Source organism: Ranitomeya variabilis, chromosome 7 (genome assembly GCF_051348905.1).
Source record: "Ranitomeya variabilis isolate aRanVar5 chromosome 7, aRanVar5.hap1, whole genome shotgun sequence".
NCBI lineage: Eukaryota > Metazoa > Chordata > Amphibia > Anura > Dendrobatidae > Ranitomeya > Ranitomeya variabilis.
The window spans coordinates 33,341,153-33,362,086 of NC_135238.1; the positions used below are offsets into that span (position 1 = coordinate 33,341,153).

The 20,934-nt window shown below is 39.6% G+C and overlaps 1 protein-coding gene across 2 annotated transcripts in view; it reads right to left on the minus strand.

Annotated features, from left to right (window-relative positions):
- Positions 1-20,934, minus strand: part of ELFN1 (extracellular leucine rich repeat and fibronectin type III domain containing 1) — a 563,663-nt gene that overhangs the window by 394,953 nt on the left and 147,776 nt on the right. For both annotated transcript variants that reach the window (XM_077274786.1, XM_077274787.1), the window contains exon 3: positions 7,331-7,388. The gene's annotated coding sequence lies outside the window, so the exon portion shown is untranslated. The remainder of the gene's footprint in view (positions 1-7,330; positions 7,389-20,934) is intronic.

The window sequence follows — 20,934 nt, forward strand, 5'->3', positions numbered from 1 at the left end:
CTGGGACTTTGCTGATTTTTCTTGCATGGAGTTAACAACTTACCAGAAGGTAGTTTCCAACTACTTGCCTGTTCTGTCCTACGAAGATGCCCGCTGGAACAGAGTGGTCATAGACTGCTTCTGGTGGCAATTCTCCTGCTTCCATTGATGTCACGTTGATAGAGCAACCTCTCTACCACTCTGCTCAGTCAACTGGGCGTCACTGCTGATATAAGATTGACGACTAGTTCCTCATTGCCTAACTGCATGGAACCGGCTGTCAATCAGCATGACGTCAGCAGTGACGCCCTGTCGACAGAGCAGAGCGGAAGAGAAAGAGCTGCTCTGTTGACGTGAAGTCAAAGCAAGCAGGTGAGTCATCGGCTGAACCGGCAGACTTCATCGCTTGGTAAAACAAGCAGATAATGTAATTTTTTAGCCCCATGCAAAAAAAATAACCAATCTCTCGGATAAACCCTTTAACAAGTCGCCTGTTCTCTCAACTGGATAGGGTCTGAGCAGTTTGACCTCTACCAATCTTGCATTTATCATTTATCCTTTGGATAGGGGATATCTGATTATAAATGGAATACCCCTTTAATATAGTACAAGAACCCTCCAGAGATCAGACCCCCACCTCCTTAGTACAGATTGAGAACCTTTTCTGCAGCTCTAGCAATTTAGACTGTAGACAATGAGAAGTACATTGTTTCACTCTATTACTGTATAATAGATTTCTGATCTCACTCATTTTTCCTTATTAGTCTTCTGAAACATTCACCAAAGCACAAAAAAAAAACAAAAAGAGACGAGGGACGCTAATGAACTTCCTTCTCTCGCGCGTTTCATCACGGCTTTCAATGTCCCTCATTTTTCCAAAGTCGACAAAATGAGTATGGATCCTATTTAGGCAGCAATAATGATGTGCAATTGTCTGTGAAACCATTTGAAACCTCTGGATATAAAGAGGCGAGTGCAAAGTGCCTGAAATCCAAACACAAAGTCGAAGACAATGGAACGCATCTGCTGTTCATCTTTACACAGCAAACGCCAACAACTTAACAACAGGTGTGAAAGAACCTACAGAATGGCTCTATTCATCGGAAGGACATACAATACGCGGAATCCCTGTATGAACTTCACTCTTTGCCACATTTTATTGTTCCGCTGTGTTGCCTTTTAAAAGATTTGCGTTCTAGAAAAATAGCAAAGTTTCTCATTTAATTCTCGCCCTTGTTTACTATAAAGATAGGCATATATCAAACCTTTTCTGCCAACCAATGTCATGTAGGTCTACAGCTATGTTCAAATTTCTTAGGCTAAGCTTGATCTTTGATCAATAGTTTGTGGGGTTTTTTTCATCATTTATAGATTGAAAAAAAACGTAGTCAAAAGGAGTTTACCAGTTTATAAAACAAATTTCACCCAATTAATTCTTTATTCCATCAAATTTAAAAATAGAATGTAATATATTGATACATGTAGACAACATCCGTTTCGTGCTAGGTGCTTCTTCTTGGTCCCAATCACTTCTTCCTGGTCTATGGAAAAAGCACCTGGCTGGTGCGAAACGGCTGTTGTCCATATGTATCCATGTATTCCACGCTGTTTGCCGTGCTGGTATTAAATTTGATGGAATAAGGTAAAGTGCGTGGTAGTCTATGGGGACATTCACATGTCTGTGTTTGTTCGCAGTTCGGTGAGTCTGTGGAAAATTGCGGTGACATGACCAATTTTGATCTGAGCTTTGGATCAAAATCAACAATATCAGTCTATGGAACAGTGAAAAAATTGGATTACATTTGAGTATGGTCTGATCATCATAGACTGTCCGAAACGAGAAGGTGGAGAAACTTTTTTTCTCCCCGTAGGAGAAAAATCGATCACACTCGGACCACACTCTGTTCAAAGTCGGATCAAAATAAAAGGTTCGTTTTTGTCATATGTGAGAATATGAGACGTCTGAATGAGGCCTTAGGCTGGTTTCACACTTGCGTTTTGATCTGCAGTGTTTTAGCGCTAAAAAATGCATGCGTTTTTTTTCTATACTTAACATTAAAAAACGCATGCGTTTTTTTAGCGTGCGTTTTGATGCGTTTTTGGCAACGCGTGCGTTCATTTGCAGAAATGCAACATGTAGTAATTTCTAGCGGCGTTTTTGACGCGTGCGTTCATTTGCAGAAATGCAACATGTAGTAATTTCTAGCGGCGTTTTTTTGCCGCAAAAAAACGCATGCGTTTATTTGTGGCAAAAAAATGCATTGCTGTCTATGTAAACGCATGCGTTTTTAAGCACATGCGTTTGTTTGCGTTAAAAACGCATGCGTTTTTTTAGAAAAACACAAGAAAAAACAAGAAAAAACATGAAAACCCTAACCCTAACCCTAAACACAAGAAAAAACAAGAAAACCCTAACCCTAACCCTAAACACAAGAAAAAACAAGAAAACCCTAACCCTATCCCTAACCCTAGGGTTACTACAGATCCTAACCCTAACCCTAACCCTAAGGTTAGGATCCCTAGTAACCCTAGGGATCCTAACCCTAACCCTAGGGATCCTAACCCTAAACCTTAGGGTTAGGGTTACGATCCTAACCCTTAGGGTTAGGGTTAGGGTTAGGATCCCTAGGGTTAGGGTTAGGGTTATGATCCCTAGGGTTAGGGATAGGGTTAGGGTTAGGATCCCTAGGGTTAGGGTTAGGGTTAGGGTTAGGATCCCTAGGGTTACTTGGGATCCTAACCCTAACCCTAACCCTAACCCTAGCTATTTCTGTTTTTAGTGGGTTTTCTAGTTGATTTTGATGATTGGCAGCTGTCACACACTTCTCAGCATGCGTTTAAAAAACGCAAACGCAGGAAAAAACGCATGTAAATGCCGCAAAACGCAGCGTTTTTTTCTGCATGCAAAAACGCATGCGTCTAAAAAACGCAGCGTTTTGCCACGTTTACATGCGTTTTTTCACCACATGCGTTTTTTTTTAAAGACGCTGCAGATCAAAACGCAAGTGTGAAACCAGCCTTAGGCTACGTTCACATTTGCGGTGTGCGCCGCAGCGTCGGGCGCCGCAGCGTCGCCGCATGCGTCATGCGCCCCTATATTTAACATGGGGGCGCATGGACATGCGGTGCACTTGCGTTTTGCGCCGCATGCGTCACTGCGGCGCCCGCGTCCGGGCGCAGAGGACGCAGCAAGTTGCATTTTTGCTGCGTCCAAAATCAATAGAAAAAAGGACGCATGCGGCGCAAAACGCAGCGTTGTGCATGCGTTTTGCCGCGTTTTTGTTTGCGTTGTGCGTTGCGGCGCCGACGCTGCGGCGCACAACGCAAATGTGAACGTAGCCTTAGTAAAATAAATAAACGGTGTAATAAATAATGGTCCCAAGGAAGATTTCTTTGGTCTACGACTACAAGGCAACTTTGATGGCTGGTGTTCAAGATTCCAGCTCACATTCATATCTAATGATTGTCGACAAAATCCAAAAATTCAAACCTGCTCAATTTTTGGTCCGAAATCGCAAGTTGGTTCGCTATCATTGAAAAAAATATAGTTCGACCAATATTTGGAGTCTGGTCTCAGGCTGTGTAGTCTTACTCAGCCCCGTCATTTCGATCGCTCTTTCACATATGAGTAAGTTAGTATGCTTTACTATATGTTACCTAAACACCACACATCTTCGTTTTCAGCCTTGACTAATACTCCTTTAATAATTTTATTGCCAGTTCTCTTCACTCCCATCTCCGCAGCTCTGTATTTGATCCTTCTATGCGAAAGTGCTGTGTGAAACCACTGGAACACTCGGGAAGAGGTTTAAAATATTAGGAAGCACGTCTCTAACGCTAAGCCGATCTATAGACTCCATTATAAAACCAGCGCTGGCTGTTACTCTCATAGTATTTTGCAGATGAAAAAAAAAAGAGAAAAAAAATCTGTGTATGAACTGATTATATGGACTTCAAGCAGACTCGATTTTACGAGAGTTCTACAGAAGTTCAAGAGATTGCAATTTGGTTAGTGCTTAGGTTCCTGTCTGCGTACGGCAAAGCAGCCCGCCGATCGATGGACACAGGACAATTATAATTGTGGACAGCGGGTCCTTAGGGTTGTAATGGCTCCCGGCTGCAATATTTTCTGACCGATAAGTCCTTCGTAATGTGCAACCACGATCTACTTGCGGCATACACTATTGATTGGCGGCACGTATCATTGGCAACGTCTGGGCTATTGACCACAGTGATTGGATCTTCAAACCAACATGTTGGGGTCAATAAAAGCCAACCAGTGGGCTGTAAATTAAGAGCGGTCTCAAAAAGTAGCCTGGCATTTGGGATTTGGCAGTACACAATAGAGTGGACTGTATTTCGCACCTCTTCCATATAGGGTCCAAAATACATATTGGCTGCAGAACTCACGAGATCATTAGATCACGAGATCAAAGCAAAGGAGCGGCACCAGCCTGGGGACGTAAGTATACTTTTTATTTTTTATTTTACAAGGCACATTAAAAGTGAATCCTCACAGCCCGCGCGACCGATGTGCCTACTTCTGGTCACATTCCGACTAGACATGACATTCCGACGTCTAGTTGGCATGTGACCGCATGTATCCAAATCATATATTTGCTTTCACACGTTCGCCAGCTCTGGGCACCAGCACAGAAGAATCCTAACAGCGAACAGTGTGCACTCTGTGAGGATTCACAAGTCTGCAGTCACAAAGAATGCGACCCCCAAGTCTGGACAACTCATTTAAGGACATTGAAAAGGGGATGTCCACTAGTGGACAACCCCTTAAAATGCCCCTGCCTAGACTACTCCTTATGAAATGAAGTTATTAGGTGCTGCATTTTGTAAGCAATTACCATTGAAGAGTCATGTGGGAGGTCCTATCTCCTGAGAAGTCATGCAGTCCTCGATAGGTCAATACAAGCCAACTGTAGATATATCCTTGGGTTTGTCTGTACTACCACCAGACGCCACCAGAACTGGTTTCTGAAGGTGTACGTTGGCCTGTGAGATCAAGTCAAGACCACGTGACTACTCTGGAGCCTGGGGCCACCCACATGACTCCTCACAGGTAATTATTATATGGCATGTGCTACTTGATCATATCTTTTTATACTATATTCTGCAAGGGATTAGGGGATTAGAGGCAGAACATGGCCTTTTATTGCAATTATTTTTGTATGTTACTTACTTTGGTACACCAGGAAATATTAGCAATGACTAGCTTCGTACACAGGTTACATTTTGTCGACTTCAATAATATGGTTATGAGTATTCTTGAAATTCAAGGTGTTTCACTACTAAGAGCCTTAATAAGTGGTTTCTTGCGATGTCTGATGGTGCACTGGAAGTAAAGGCAGATTGAGGCTCAAGAGCTACGGCGGGGTCTCCCGGGACCCGTCTACGAGGGGAGATGCATGAAATATTAAACACTGGCTTTTCATTACATCACAGGAATCATTTCTCAGAAAAAAATATATATTTATATATATATACACGCACTGGAACAGTGAAAATAAACCTGCAGACAGAATTGTAACACAGACTTGTGTGAAGTCTCGGGAATACTTGAAAGCTGATGCAATCTCCCTCCGCCGCCTTAAAACCTGTTTCTTCATAAGTGGGAATAATAGTCGGGTGCAAGAGTCACAGGGAGAAAGAAAGGAAAATGTCAGTTGTAATACTGTGTGAACTCCATCCATTTCCATACCTAGTGATTGTGGCCAGAGGTTGTAGTCAGCGACTACCGTAAAAGCTGTGATCTTCAATTGTTTCTTACATCAAAAGCATGACACAAGCAATTTTCAAAAGAGATACGTTCGGCATCAGCCGCCCTGATGTACACATTATTAATAATGTTTTTGGGGAAAAAAAAAACTGGCTTTCTTCTAGAAATAGCGCCATCCCTGTCTGCAGGTTGTATGTGGTACTGCAGCTCAGATATAGTCACTTAATGCCAGACATAACACATAAACTGGCTTGGTGCATTTTCTTTAAAAAAAAAAAAGTGGCCATATTTTTCTTTTCATTTGCAACCCCTTATATTTAAAGGTGTAAACTTTTATTACACAAGATCTGCTCCATGATGCCTCATACAGTAAAGTGAGTCCGCCATATACATATGAGGCACCCGGCAAAGAAACCGCCACATGGCCCTGTGTGCTAATCCTATCCATGTACACTGGCCACTAATACAGTACATATATATATATATATATATATATATATATATATATATATATATATATATACTGTGTATATATATATATATATATATATATATATATATATATATATAAAATTATGTGTGTATAATATATATATATATATATATATATATATATATATATATATATATATATATATACGAACTTTATACAATATGCCAACAGAAAAACTGCATATATTACTTATATTAAATGTCTAAATGATACCGCTATACAATGTCTAGATAATATCCCCCACAGTGTGCACATCCTGCTGCCATATGCAGACTTATATAATACTTCCATATAACATCTAAATGATAGTACTATACAGAGCCAACATATTATTATCAGACACTCCTATGGTAAATACACATAATACTGCCATATAATGCAATTATTTACCATCTAAATTATAGCATATACTGTAGTACCAACATATTATCACCAGGTCCTTCTATAAAGAATCTGCATAATACTGCCACAGACAGCCCTTATAATACCACTATATAGAAGGCAAATTATAGTACTATACAGTATCAACATATCGCCAGATCCTTGTATAATATATATATACAGTATAATACCGCCATCTAAATAATAAATAATGGTTATTAAGCGCTAAATAAATGCATGCAAGTTTTTTAAAAGTCCCCAAATGTGTACAATCCCTTTAAGGACACAGCAGCCCCAAAAAACAACACAGATGCAATACCAGACATGTCCAGCACACAAGGGTGGCGCTGTTTTTTTTTAATGAATGCTGCAATGTTTTTCTGATCTCATACTATTTTGTAACATCAAGAAATGCTCAGCAAAAAAATAACACGGGGAGATCTTAGCACCAATGATTCCAACCTGGTAAATATTTTATTAAATACAAACCTGTACACTAGTGCATGTTTCCAAATGCTCGAGCTAAACATTGAGGACATTAAAAATTTATTCTGGAAGCCATGTGCAAGAGCATCGTGTCGAAAGACTGGTCTACGGCATAAAAGGTCTAGATTTCATGTCCGCACCACGGGAGAACAGAGTTTATAGGCGAAAAATCCTCTGTAACCTTAAAATATAAGCCCAAGTTCTATTTCATATCAATCAAATATCTACGCCGCTTTCAAAAATGTGACTTTATTTTTTACCTTTTTTAGATGTTTTCTAATTCTTTACTGGTTGGCTCTCCAAATCCCGTGACATTCTCTGTAAAATAAAATATATATAAATAAATTAAAAAAAAATTATACTGTAAAACTAATTTAATAAATCCACAAATTCCAAGGCAAAATGCACATAAGTCAAAATGGATAAATAAATAGAAAAATCAACATTAAATGCAAGCCAATGTTATACTAAGTGCACAAATGGACAATGCAAATGGATGACTCGGAAATTGAAAATGACTGGTGACGAAAAAGAACCCGAAGAAATGTCCAATGTTCAAATAAAAAATAATGTTTATTCAGGGATACATAAACCATAAGGAGGGGTGGGAAAATACCAAAGAAAAAGGGGGGCAACGTAGGGGACAATAATTATTATAACTCAATATAATGTGGCCAAAATGTTTATACCATAATATAATATCATTATTATTATCAAAAAAATCAAATCAAATAATCATCATACCACAGAACTGAAAATACAAAAAGATCTAATAAACAAAAAAGGATACTGATGTGAAAAATGTATACAGGCATATAAAGAGTTAAAGTGAAATACACAGGATCAATCAGATAAGGGGGTTAAAATAGAGCCGATAATCGCAAAGCATATGTATGCATCCATAGCTGAAATACACTTGAGTAAGTACGCTCAATAGCAACCCAGTTTATTACCTTATGCCTGTATATTCAGAGTCCCCAGGATGCGCTCTGCCCCGACGCGCGTTTCGGTGGGGCAGGGGCCTCGAGCGCACTTACTTAAGTGGTTTCTACAATTCAGTGAGAAATGCAACTTTTACTACTTCAGTTTGGGAATTATTCCCCCTTTCCATGACATGTGTCTTTAGTACTTATTAGAGCCCTTCTGGCTGTTACAACCTGCTACAGACATGATGCATAGCCAGACATCAGTTTCTGGGTTTGTGTGCTGTAACTGCTTTCTTCTAAACTCACCAAGGATTTTTTTCATGAGGTTCAAGTCAGGCAACTGTGAGGGCCACTACAGAATCTTCCAAGACTTCCTCTGATACCAAGCCTTGGTGGACTTTGAGATATGGTCGGGATCATTGTCCTGTTGGAAGGTCTAATGTTGCCAAAGTTACATCTTGCTCTCAGAAAGCATAATGTTTTCACCTAGGATCTCCTGAAACATGATTAAACCATCTTTCCCTCTAATGCAGACTTCTAGATCCAAAGGAAGCAAAGCAGCCTGCACAGGGGCCCAAGAGGAAAAGGGGGCCTACTTCCACCTTCGCGTGTAATTATGCATTATGATGAGTTATTGGACTGCAAACAGCCTATATATTGTTCTTGCGCATGAGTCATATTCTGTCTGTGTCTTCTCCTACCCCAGAGCATCATTGAGTCACCACCATGCTTTTCTGAAGGCATCACCAAGTCACCGCTATGCTCCACTGCAGGCATCACCAAGCCATCACCTTGCTTCTTTGTAGGCATTACCAAGCCACCATCATGCTTCACTGTAGGTATCACTGAGCCACTGCCCTGCTTCACTGTTGGTATCATTGAGCCATGGCCATGCTTCTCTGTAGGCATTACTGAGCCATCGCCATGCTTTTCTGTAGGCATCATCGTGCCACCACCAAGCTTCACTGTAGAAATCACCAAGCCATCACCATGCTTCATTGTAGGCATTTCAGCCACCATTATGCTTCACCTTAGGTACCACTGAGATACTACCATACTTCACTTTAGGTATCAGTGAGCCACCACCATGCTTCACTGTAGGTACAATTAAGCCACCACCATGCTTCTCTGTAGGCAGGGTGTTCTTTTCAACATATGCATCATCATTCCTTGTCTAGCTGTAATGCTGATATAAAGGTCTGAAAAGTCTCTTTCACTTAAAATAAGCTCAGGAGGCAGATTCCCAGGGAGATATATGTTGAGCCCATAGATCTTCACAGCTAATTTTGACATTAAGAAACATGTGGATTTCTATTGAATAAGTGATTGGATCGCAGATATCAAGGTATCATTTTTTTTTAACCTCCTATGACCTATATGCCCATAGCGACAGCTTAGGAGATTGATCCTACTGACAGACTCCTTTTAATAAGGCTCATTAGTAGGTTTACATTGACTTGCATGATAGGCATTTTCATGTGGCACTAGAGACAATTGGTTTCCTTCTGGAAGAGAGCCAATTAGCTGACCTTCTGTCTACATGATTTTTACAAAATGTTGCCTTTTTGAAGCTTTGCTTTATATATATATATATATATATATATATATATATATATATTTCAATATTTAATAATGTATTTTTATGAGGCCAACTTCTCAATCCTAATCCTTAGCCACCATCTATCTACCCTCCTAATCTCGAAGATTAATGTCTAAATCTCCATGTACCATCAACTGACATTGGCCATACCTTAGAGACCTAATATGGCAGTACAGAATGATTTAGGCCATTTCTTGATGACTTTCTTGACACATGACAGACCGTGGCCAAAGGCATACATGCATGTGACAGCTTAATAGGCCACCAATATCTGAATGTGAAGGTCCTACACCTTCCCGATCAGCTCGATGAAGGGACCTCAGCTCAGCGCCATACAGTTGGCAGTAGTTGTGCCTGGTATTGAAACTCAGTTCTCCTGATTGATGACGAGTTACCTAATACTGGGACCTCCTGTGAACCTGTAATGACCGGAGTTGACCCCACAGATTAGATATTGATGGTCTATATAAAAGATTGTCAATCATTAAAGGAAAAACCCTTTAATACGTAAATTCTGGTCTATCATCTTTACACCCTTCTTGCTCACTTAACGCCAAGTTGCCATACAATGAATTTTTTTTAAAAAATTGTATTTTTTTTTATATGTGAAGAATGTATGAATTATGGTAGAATCACATATACTATGGTTTTTCTACTGGTTCATGTTTAGAATAGCAAAAATATGCACAACAGACCGACGCCGAGTCAAAGTAGTGGGTGAAAAGGTAGCGGTGAATGGATAGAAGGCTATTATATTTCAGAAAAAGCGGAATATAATATTTATAGACTTCACACAAGAGGACAACTCAGAGTGCAGAGATAAAAAAAGTCATATTTGCAGTCATCTTGGCTTCAGCCCCTCGGCCGCCGTATACAATGTGCCATGTAAACAACAGACGGCAGCCGCAGGTTCCAACCACGGCGGAGAATGAAGCCGTTCATCGCAGGGTCGGAGGTCAGCTCCAGGTGTAGAAGAAAAGCCACATGAATTATTAATCACATTCAACTGCACTTTTAATATCAGTAAAGGAGCTAGCTAAAGTTTCAGGCAGGGTAACTTTCTCCTTTCTGAGACACTTTCGACCTGGTTCCTTCTCCTTTGGATCATATTGTTCAATGAACTCGCATGCGGTGCCAGATGACCGAGGCATAGAGGTCAAAGGGCAACGCAATGATCAGTGGCAGCGGGCTTATGCCTTTTAAGTTGATTGAACCACCAATGATACAGTGGAAAGATGGGCAGAACAAAAACTAATTATTTCTGTATTTATAGCAAGGTCTAGTGCATCATGACCTTATAACACTAGTAAAAATGAGCATATTATTATTATTATTATTATTATTATTATTATCATTATTGTTACTAGTATCATTATTATTAGTATTATTATAATATTAAGTATTATTATAATTATTCTAGCATTATTCGTATTTTTAATAATTATTATCATTATCGTTAATATCATTATTATCATTATCATTATTATTATCATTATCACTAGCATTATTATAATATAAAGTATAATTATTTTAGCATTATTAGTACTTGTAATAATTTTTACTTTCATTATCATAATTATAATGTATTATTATTATATTGGTTATGACTATAAATAATAATAACTGTAGTCATTATTATTGGTATTATTATTACGATTAGTATTATTGTTGTTAATATTATTGCTACTATCAGTTTGTCAGAATTGTTCTTAATATTATTAGCAATACTAAAATTACTGAAAAATTATAATACAATTATTTTAGCATTATTAGTATTTTAAATAAGAATTATCATTGTTATAATTATTATCACTATTATCATGTATGATTATTATTATTATTATTATTATTATTATTATTATTATTTTGATTAGAACTTTAAATAATTATTATTTAAAGTTATACCTAATAATAATAATAATCATAAATGGTAACAATGATAATAATTGTAGTTATTGTTGTTGTTATTATTATTGCTATCATTTTATCATAACTGTTATTAATATTATCAACAATACTAAAATTACAAGAAAATATATAATACTTATTACAATAATATTAAAATGTTTATAATAATTAAATGATCAAAATGAAATCTACAAACAATTCTTCAAGTGCTAGAAATAATCATAACTAAATTGGTAATTAAAATAATTATGTAAGTACGAGACTAAATAATTATAGTCATAATAAAGTTACAAACACTAATACCAGTTACAATACCATGGTTAGTAATAAAATCAATAATTATTATTAGTAATTATTATTATTTCTATCACCATTATTATCTGCACTTTATATCCTAATAGAGTGACATTAGTAACATTACTGCTATTGATAAAAGCAATAACAAGAATTACATTACAATTAGAAATAATAATAGTAGCCGTAGTAGTAATTTTATTAATGATTACCTTTGTAAAGCAAAATAATAATACTTTTAATTAACATGTCTCTCGAAGGAAGGATCACTATGCTACGACTTATCTACTTTGGACACATCATAAAAAGAGAGCGATCACTGGAGAAGGACATCATGGTTGGAAGAAAAGAAGGAACAAGGTGAAGACGAAGACCAGCAACCCAATGGCTTCATTCTATCAAGATAATGGTGGAGATTACAGAAGACCCTGATGGACCTATCTAGGCTTCAACAAGATGGATCTTCCTACAGAGCGTTCATCCAATAAGTCTCCATGGCTTGAGACAGAGCTGACAGAGCCAAAGGCCATTAATAATAATAATACAATTTTTCCTAATTTTACTATTATTATTATTGTCATCATCATGATGTTAAGATATGATTACTATATGCTCAAATAATAATTGGCCTAGTAGGTATTTTTCTGGATCAACATTGCAGGATAGTAGACTAAAGTGGATGGGTTTTTATTTTTAAGACCTCCATACATATTGGATAGCTGTCGACCAAATGACCATTCAGCTGACACCTTTCTGTCGCGACACCGCCATATACAGGATCGCCCTGCTCAGCTGATCATATATGTGCTGCCGATCAGAAAGCCAACGTCAGACTCGTCTGGAGGCCACTTATCTCCAGGGAAAACAGAAAGCTCAGCGGATTAAATTCAGTAGGATATTTCCTCCTTATCGTAACAATATTTTCCAGCCTGTGCTCTCCAGTGGGCTTTGGGTTCCAGACCATCAAATGAAATCCCGATCTCGATAAATTTTCCCCCTATGCTATTATTATTATTGTTATTATTATTATTATTATTACACAGGTCTACGAAAAACAAAAAAAATGTTCAAGTGCCAAGAAATTGTGAATGGATTTAAAGTAATTTGAGGGCGCTAAATACAAAAATCCCTTTACTTTTGCTGAATTGGTTCTAGTTTTTGTGATAATTCATCCATGAAAATAATGCATTCCCCCAATGCGACTTGTGTGTGATAATAAATGCAATAGCTTTTGGTCTTTTGACTCTAACAGTGTCTTAGGTAATGAAATGTCCACTATAATTATTTAGTATTTCCATTTGTAGGCTTACAATCCTATAAAAGTGACTTTTTGAAGCCAGAATTCTACTGTAATTAACTACTAAATATCTCAGACATTAGAGCCAATCTGGCAAAACCGAAGTCATATTTTTAATCAGCACCATAATTACTGGTGGAACCAAAATTACTGTATACCAGAGATTACTATTAGTGATGAGCAAACATGCTTGGATAAGGTGTTCTTCATATGCTCGGGTGCTAACCAAGTGTCTTCGGCGTGCTCGAAAAATATGTTCAAGTCCCCGCGGCTGCAAGTCTCACGGTTGTTCGACAGTCGCAACACATACTGGAATTGTCTGTTTGTTGGGCAATCCCAGCATGTGTTGCAGCTGTCGAAAAGCTGCGAGGACTCGAACAGTTGGGCAATCCTGGCACGTGTTGTGGCTGTCGAACAGCCACAAGACATGCAGTCGCAGGGACTTGAACAGTTGGGCAATCCCAGCATGTGTTGCAACTGTTGAACACCTGTGAGACATGCAGCTGCGGGGACTCGAACAGTTGGGAAATCCCAGCTCGTGTTGCTACTGTCGAACAGCCGCGAGACATGCAGCTGCGGGGACTCGAACAGTTGGGCAATCCCGGCACATGTTGCGGCTGTCGAACACTCACAAGACATGCAGCCGCGGGGACTCGAACAGTTGGACAATTCTAGCACGTGTTGCGACTGTCGAACAGCAGCGAGACATGCAGCCACGGGCACTCAAACAATTGGGAAATCCCAGCTCGTGTTGCTACTGTCGAACAGCTGCTGGGACTCGAACAGTTGGGCAATCCCGGCACATGTTGCGGCTGTCGAACACTCGCGAGACATGCAGCCGCGGGGACTAGAACAGTTGAGCAATCCCAGCACATGTTGCGACTGTCGAATAGCGCAAGAACATGCAGCCGTGGGGACTCAAACGGTTGGGCAATCCCAGCACATATTGCAGCTGTCGAACAGCCTAGAGACATGCAGCTGTGGGGACTCGAACAGTTGGGCAATCCCAGCACGTGTTGGGACTGTTGAACAGCTGCGAGACATGCAGCTGTGGGGACTTGAACAGTTGGGCAATCTTGACACATGTTGCGGCTGTCGAACAGCCGCAGAACATGCATCTGTGGGGACTCGAACAGTTGGGCAATCCCGGCACGTGTTGCAACTCTTGAACACTCGCGAGACATGCAGCCGAGGGCACTTGAACAGTTGGGCAATCCCAGCACATGTTGCAGCTGCCGAACAGCCTAGAGACATGCAGCTGTGGGGACTCGAACAGTTGGGCAATCCCAGCATGTGTTGTGGCTGTCGAACAGCCTAGAGACATGCCGCTGCGGGGACTCAAACAGTTGGGCAATCCCAGCATGTGTTGTGGCTGTTGAACAGCCGCAGAACATGCATCCGTGGGCACTCAAACAGTTGGGAAATCCCAGCTCGTGTTGCTACTGTCGAACAGCCGTGAGACATGCAACTGCGGGGACTCGAACAGTTGGGCAATCCCGGCACATGTTGCAGCTGTCGAACACTCGCGAGACATGCAGCCGCGGGCACTGGAACAGTTGGGCAATCCCAGCACGTGTTGCAGCTGCCGAACAGCCTAGAGACATGCAGCTGCGGGGACTCGAACAGTTGGGCAATCCCAGTATGTGTTGCGGCTGTCGAACAGCCTAGAGACATGCAGCCGCAGGGACTCCAACATTTGGGCAATCCCGTCACGTGTTGCGACTGTCGAACAGCCTAGAGACATGCAGCCGAGGGGACTCGAACATAGGATTCGAGCATGCTAAAAGTCACTCAGTTAACACCCAAGCATGCTTGAATAACCCTTTATCCAAGTACGTTTGCTCATCTCTAATTATTAATATTCAACTAATACTAATACTACTAATAATGAAGATAAATAAGAAATCTAACAGCTAATAAATAATACTAGATTAAAATAACACATAAAAATACAAATAAATGAAAAATGCTAAAAAAATTGAGCTAAAATGATTTAACTCTAAAGTATAAATCCCATACGCACATGACAAAACGAAATCAAATAAACCAAGCTACGAAGCACAAAGCACAAAAAAAAAATCAGATTTGAAATAAATAAATAAATCACATCTGAAAATAAAATCCCTGTGTGTTCATGATAGCATGAAACATGTATTGATTTGCCCGTACTGACATATTTTTCCATCAGTGATCATTGAATTTTTAACAGCAACCTCTGTCCTCCCTCGTACATCGCATTCATTAGATCTAGTCATCGATTTGGTGCCCGGCGAAGGACCTGCCTATTTCGTACTCCATAAACGGGATTCTCATTGAATAGATCATCAGAATGGGATTGAGGAAACGTTACTGTACGTTGGTTTTCGCTGGGAGACTGAATAAAGGAGCTGACTCACAGAAATGAATTCATTAAGTACCCGCTAGCAATTAAGTATTATGTGCTTGGCCCGCATTACTTGTTTTAACCCTTTAGAATCCAGTTCTTCATCGTTCCGCATCCTCTCATGTGTGTCGCATATTACGTAGCCTTGACGCTTGCAAATATTGTATTAGCCATAAAATGTCACGTCGGTTCCGGCATTGCCGAGCGAATCCATATTATTTATAGATGACTGGGATTGGCCAGGAGTAATATGTTAATTTGTATTTATGAGATTCATCTGGTAAAGTGGAATAATTACAATCTGGGTTATAATTAGGACTGTAACTTTACTCGTTCAGTTTGTAAATTAGGATTTCTATGTGCAGGGAATAATACATGATGGCAGAATACATTTTCCTTTATTATTGGGTATTACATATTCCCTTTAATATGTAAATTGAAAAAAAAAAAGTTGTAAGTTTTTGCTATGTTATCTGAGCATGATATAGGGGCTGATACACTGATTTCAGTCATGTGTCACTTATTAGGCTGTGTGCTGTAGTTTCAATACACTCAGTGTTTTATCAGCAGGAGATTATCATTACAGGACTAGGTGTCTCATGCCTACTGGTCCAACTACACCTCCAGCACTGATTAGCAGCTTACTGTCAATATACATTGTACATTGAAAGCTGTGGTGTAGGCGAGTTCAGCTTCTACATCTATAGCAGACAAAACTCTGATTGTATCACAACTGCTGCACCCAGTAAACTAAGCAATACATTATTGGAATCAGGGTCTCTTTCCCTACTTTATGCTGCACTCAGATGAGGTTGCAAGTATCTACTGACAGATTCCCTTTAAAGAAGATTGTTTTGTTATGGAATCCGAGAGCAGCATAATGTAGGGCAGAAAAGCCTTATTCCAGTGATGTGTCACTTGCTACACAGCTAAATGTAGTTTTGATAGAATCCCTGCTTTATTTGCTGTAGATGTAGCAGTGCTCAGAATGCTGAACTGTGTATAACCCCGCCAACAGCCCTGATTGGCAGCTTTCTGTACACATTGTCAGCAAGCTTCCAATCAGTGGTGCGGGCGAGGTTCCACAGATTACCTTGACTATGGTGCACATAAGACCTAGTCCTGCAGTGATAATATCCTGCTGATAAAGCACTGATTGCATTGAAACTACAACAAACAACCTAGTAAGTGACACATCCCGGGAATCAGACTCTCCTGCTCTATATTATGTTGCGTCCAGATTATATAGCAAAAACCTGCGGAAAGATTCCCTTTAAGGGAACACTAGACTTTTTAATACATAATTAAATTAAACAAGAAATATAATCGCTCACAAACTCACTGTTTGTTATTCTGCAGCATTTATTTTTTGCATGGTCCTGAAACAGTCAAACCTGTAGAAATCCTGCAGTGAACGCAAGAATTAACCATCTGCTGATCAGTTTCATCTTCAGCTGATGGAGAATAGAAGCCACACCCTCTTTATTTTACTGCAGAGGGGGGAGGTTCCTGCTGCAGTCAGTTGTCTTATAGTCACAGAATGCAGGACAGTGAGAAGGAGGAGAGGGGAAGATGGACATTGCTGAGCTCCTGTGATGAACAATGATGATTTATTTACACTGTTCTCACTTATAGCTGTAGAGATAAAGTGGAGAACTGCTGGGATATTTTTAACATTGTTGTACATGGTGTATATTTGGTGTACCTTTAGATAAAAACAGTTATTTACATGTTACACAGGGTCCCTACCTGGCCTCTATTGGGTCTTTGGAGAAAAGAAGCCCAGCCATATTTGTCCTATATTGTGTAGGACATGGTGTCATGACTTGACTCCGGGACTCAATCCGTTGAACTCTGGCTGTGTGGTTGGTTTCCCTGTATGTTGGACCACAGCCTGTTTTGTCTTTGTCCAACTGCTGATAATGCTCTCATCTATCTTTTGCTTTGCTGTTTTGCTTCTGTGCAAGTGTTTACAATCCCTCCTTTGGTTTGACTATCACATCTTGGGAGATGCGAGTATTCCGTTTGTTGTTTGGTACTTCTTATTTTATTCTGTCTTTCCTGTGTCTGTGTGAACACATTCTTAGGTCTGTACCTTTACCTCTGATTTTTGTGTATGTCCCTTTATAGTTATTATTGTTTTTGTGCTGCACATTGTTTATAGAGAGGGTGCCGTTAAGGACATGCAGGGTAATTCGATGGTGCAATTGCGTATGCTTAGGGTGCCAATCTCCACAGTCAGGCAGGGACAAATCAGGATCAGAATAGGGACTTTCCTAGTCTAGACAGGGACTTATTAGGTTCAGGTGTTTGTCTTTCTTGGTTTGTATGTTACCCATGTGAGTGTGCTTATACAAAAGCAAAAGTCCTATTGGATCCATGTGCTCCAAACCTTGGAACCACATGGCCTCAATCGGGAGTATGAGATTTTCTATTGATAGTACATCATAGTATAGGATTAAAACACAAGATTCCTTAGTGTATACTGTTGTATTACTATTTTATATTATTTCTCCTCTGGTTAGCCTTAATAGAATGTGGTTTATTTTATGTCCTGTTAGAGCTAGTTTTTACAGTTATTTTTATATATATAATATTTTTTGTCCTTTGTCTTTTGTTTCCTTGTAGACCTAGATCCAGCGGTCCATCACCCTTTGGTGTTATGTTACACTGCACAGGTTTGTGGGACTCTGGTTCTATACCTATTTCTAATACGTGCCTTTTTTTCTTTTTTGTTCCCCTTCTTTTCCCCTTTCTCTCTTTTTTTCTCCTTTTCTCCCCTCCTGTGCATCCATTTGTGTCTTGCATTTATATGGTCTTGCAGTGACATTTGGTTGTTGTCTCCGGTTTTCTATTTTCTTTTTAGTACGCATTGCGCAAGAGCACATTTCCTACATCCTTCGATAATGTGCCGTTCCTCTTTTCCTTATTTTATAGACTTACGCCCGTCGCCATCTTTTTCCGGTCCTCTAGACTGGCTTTGCCCCACTTCCGTCGGCTTTAAGCATCTGCGCATGCGCCGCATAGTATGGTTGTACGGCTATCTGGCTCGTTTATTTCCGGGCCGTAGGTCAGCGTTCACTTAAATAGAGCTCCGTTCCTTCCTTTCCTTTACCTTGCCTCCCGAGCGGTAGTGCCTACGTCCCTCTCTCCTCTATGCAGCAGGTATGTATATATTTTCCAGTGTCTCTGCCTTTCTGATTTCATCCTCCATTCTAATGTCATCCTTTTGTATCTATTGTATTCCTCTAGCCTTATCCTCACCACCATACAGGTAACATTCTCTCTTTGTTCTCTATCACTCTGCACAGATGGATGTGCTCTCATATATAGCATGTGATTTTTGCTGACTACCGGTGCTGGACCCCTTTTTCTTCTGGACCTATTTACTCTTAGTTATATTTTGGGCATGCCATCCAAGTTAGATGGTTTTTTTCCCCCTTTTTTCTGATATATCTGCATATGCTATTTGATGTGATGTTTATTCCCTTTCTGCAATCAGGACATACACTTATTCCACTTTTTATTTATGGTACATGGTTTATGATATATGTTATGTAATATATCTATTTGACTATCGATCTCCTTTCTGTTTTTGATATATGGTATATATATATACAACCTGTCTCTACTGTTATTCTTTTGTATCTGTAATTATTTCCATTGATTATTTTTTATAGATAAATGCCGTGATAAAGGCTTTTTGCCGAAACGTTGGCATGGTGTGTGACTGGTTGTAACTTAATAAATTAAATTTTTGATTCTACTGAAAAGAGTCCTCGGATTAGTCTATTTATACATAGTTTTTTTCCGGAGTACTCCACTACTATTAGACTAAGATCCCCCTGATCTTTTGCTAGTGTGCTTATACAGTCATAACACATGGCTAGCAAACAAAAAGATAAGAAATTGGCTCATTGGTAATTAATAAGGTTGAGTAAATCGATTCTTAATGACTTAAATCAGTTTAAAATGTCTCAAAATTTGCAGATTCTGCCGAATCTGAATTTTTGGGAATTTGATCTGCACAAAAAATCCAGCCAAAAAACATGAATACATTTATGCATAAAGTAGATACAGTATGCAAATTGTTTCTTCAGAGAGGAAGAGGACTAGAACTCTAGTGCCACCTATTGGAAGTAGCAATCCTAAAAGTCACTGTTGACTCTCTAACAAGCCTTGCAATATGACTTAGGATACAAGCCTAATCAGAATTTCTATTTGCAAACATGGTGTTTTGGGGAGTTGGCCTTCATCAATGCAAAGTATGGGATCTGATTTGGCTAGGAGAGAGGCTCTGGAATGGTGTCTAAGGGGTATCGTTTCTCATTGTGGAGAGTGACAAGCCAGGCCTGGCATGTCAGAGTGAAGAGACTTAAAAGCCGTGTATGCTCTTCTGGGAAATTAAATATGCAAATTATCTCTTCAGAGAGAAAGAGGAATAGAACTCTAGCACCACCTATTGGAAGCAGCAATCCTAAAAGTCAATATTGACTCTGTAACAAGCCTTGCCATATGACTTATAATAAAAGCCAAACCACAATCTCAATTTGCAGACACAGTGTTTTGAGGTGTTGCCCCTCATCAGTGCAAAGTATGAGATGTAATTTGACTAGGTATAACGGGTTTTCCGCAACAGAGAGGGCCCAGAAGACCACATTGTCTGATTTCACATACTCCTGCACTGATTAGAAGCACTTCACCATCATATTAAACAGTGCAGGTTTCTGCTAACAGTGCAGGGTTTAATCTGTTCAGTATAGAGCTCCTGGAGCTTTTCTGCTTTGATCATCTCAGCTGTTCAGTGTTGGCCATTCCTCTCTGCTATATATACTCGTCTCTGACCAATCAGGGATTGACAGTGTTAGTTTCATACTGCTTGTTTCTGGAGTTGGAGGTGTTGGTTGTCTGAGGAGGCATTTGGAGTGTTGTTCAGAAGACTGTTGTTTGGTTATTTGTCCGTGTTCATATCCTCATCCTCTCCTATTTGTTTTTTCCCTCTGTTACTTCCACCCTGTTGTTTATGAGTGCATATTTGTATGATTGGTATTTTCATTTATCCCTATACATCTTCCCTTGTTAGTTTGGTTTGTGTATTCTTATACACTACAAATCCGCACTTCTTTGGGTGGGGGAGGGGACAGATAAGAGCTGATTTAGGAGTTCAGCAAGGCACGTGACTCCGGCGTTTTCACCATCAACAGGGATTTCCTGCAACAGTGCCATGACAATGGGAGGCTCTGGAGTGGTGTTTAAGGGGTAGAAATGAAATCTAAGACCTGTAGCTATATTTTAAGACTATCCTCATTTCGACATATATGTTTAGTCCTAATTATAACATTTAAGTCGCTATTTGCTCGGGGAGATAGTTGCATGAATATGGTCCTCCCATGTGATTGAATTCTCTGAAACCCTCTTGTCTATTCAGAGAAGCCCACACTGAACAGGGAATGGCA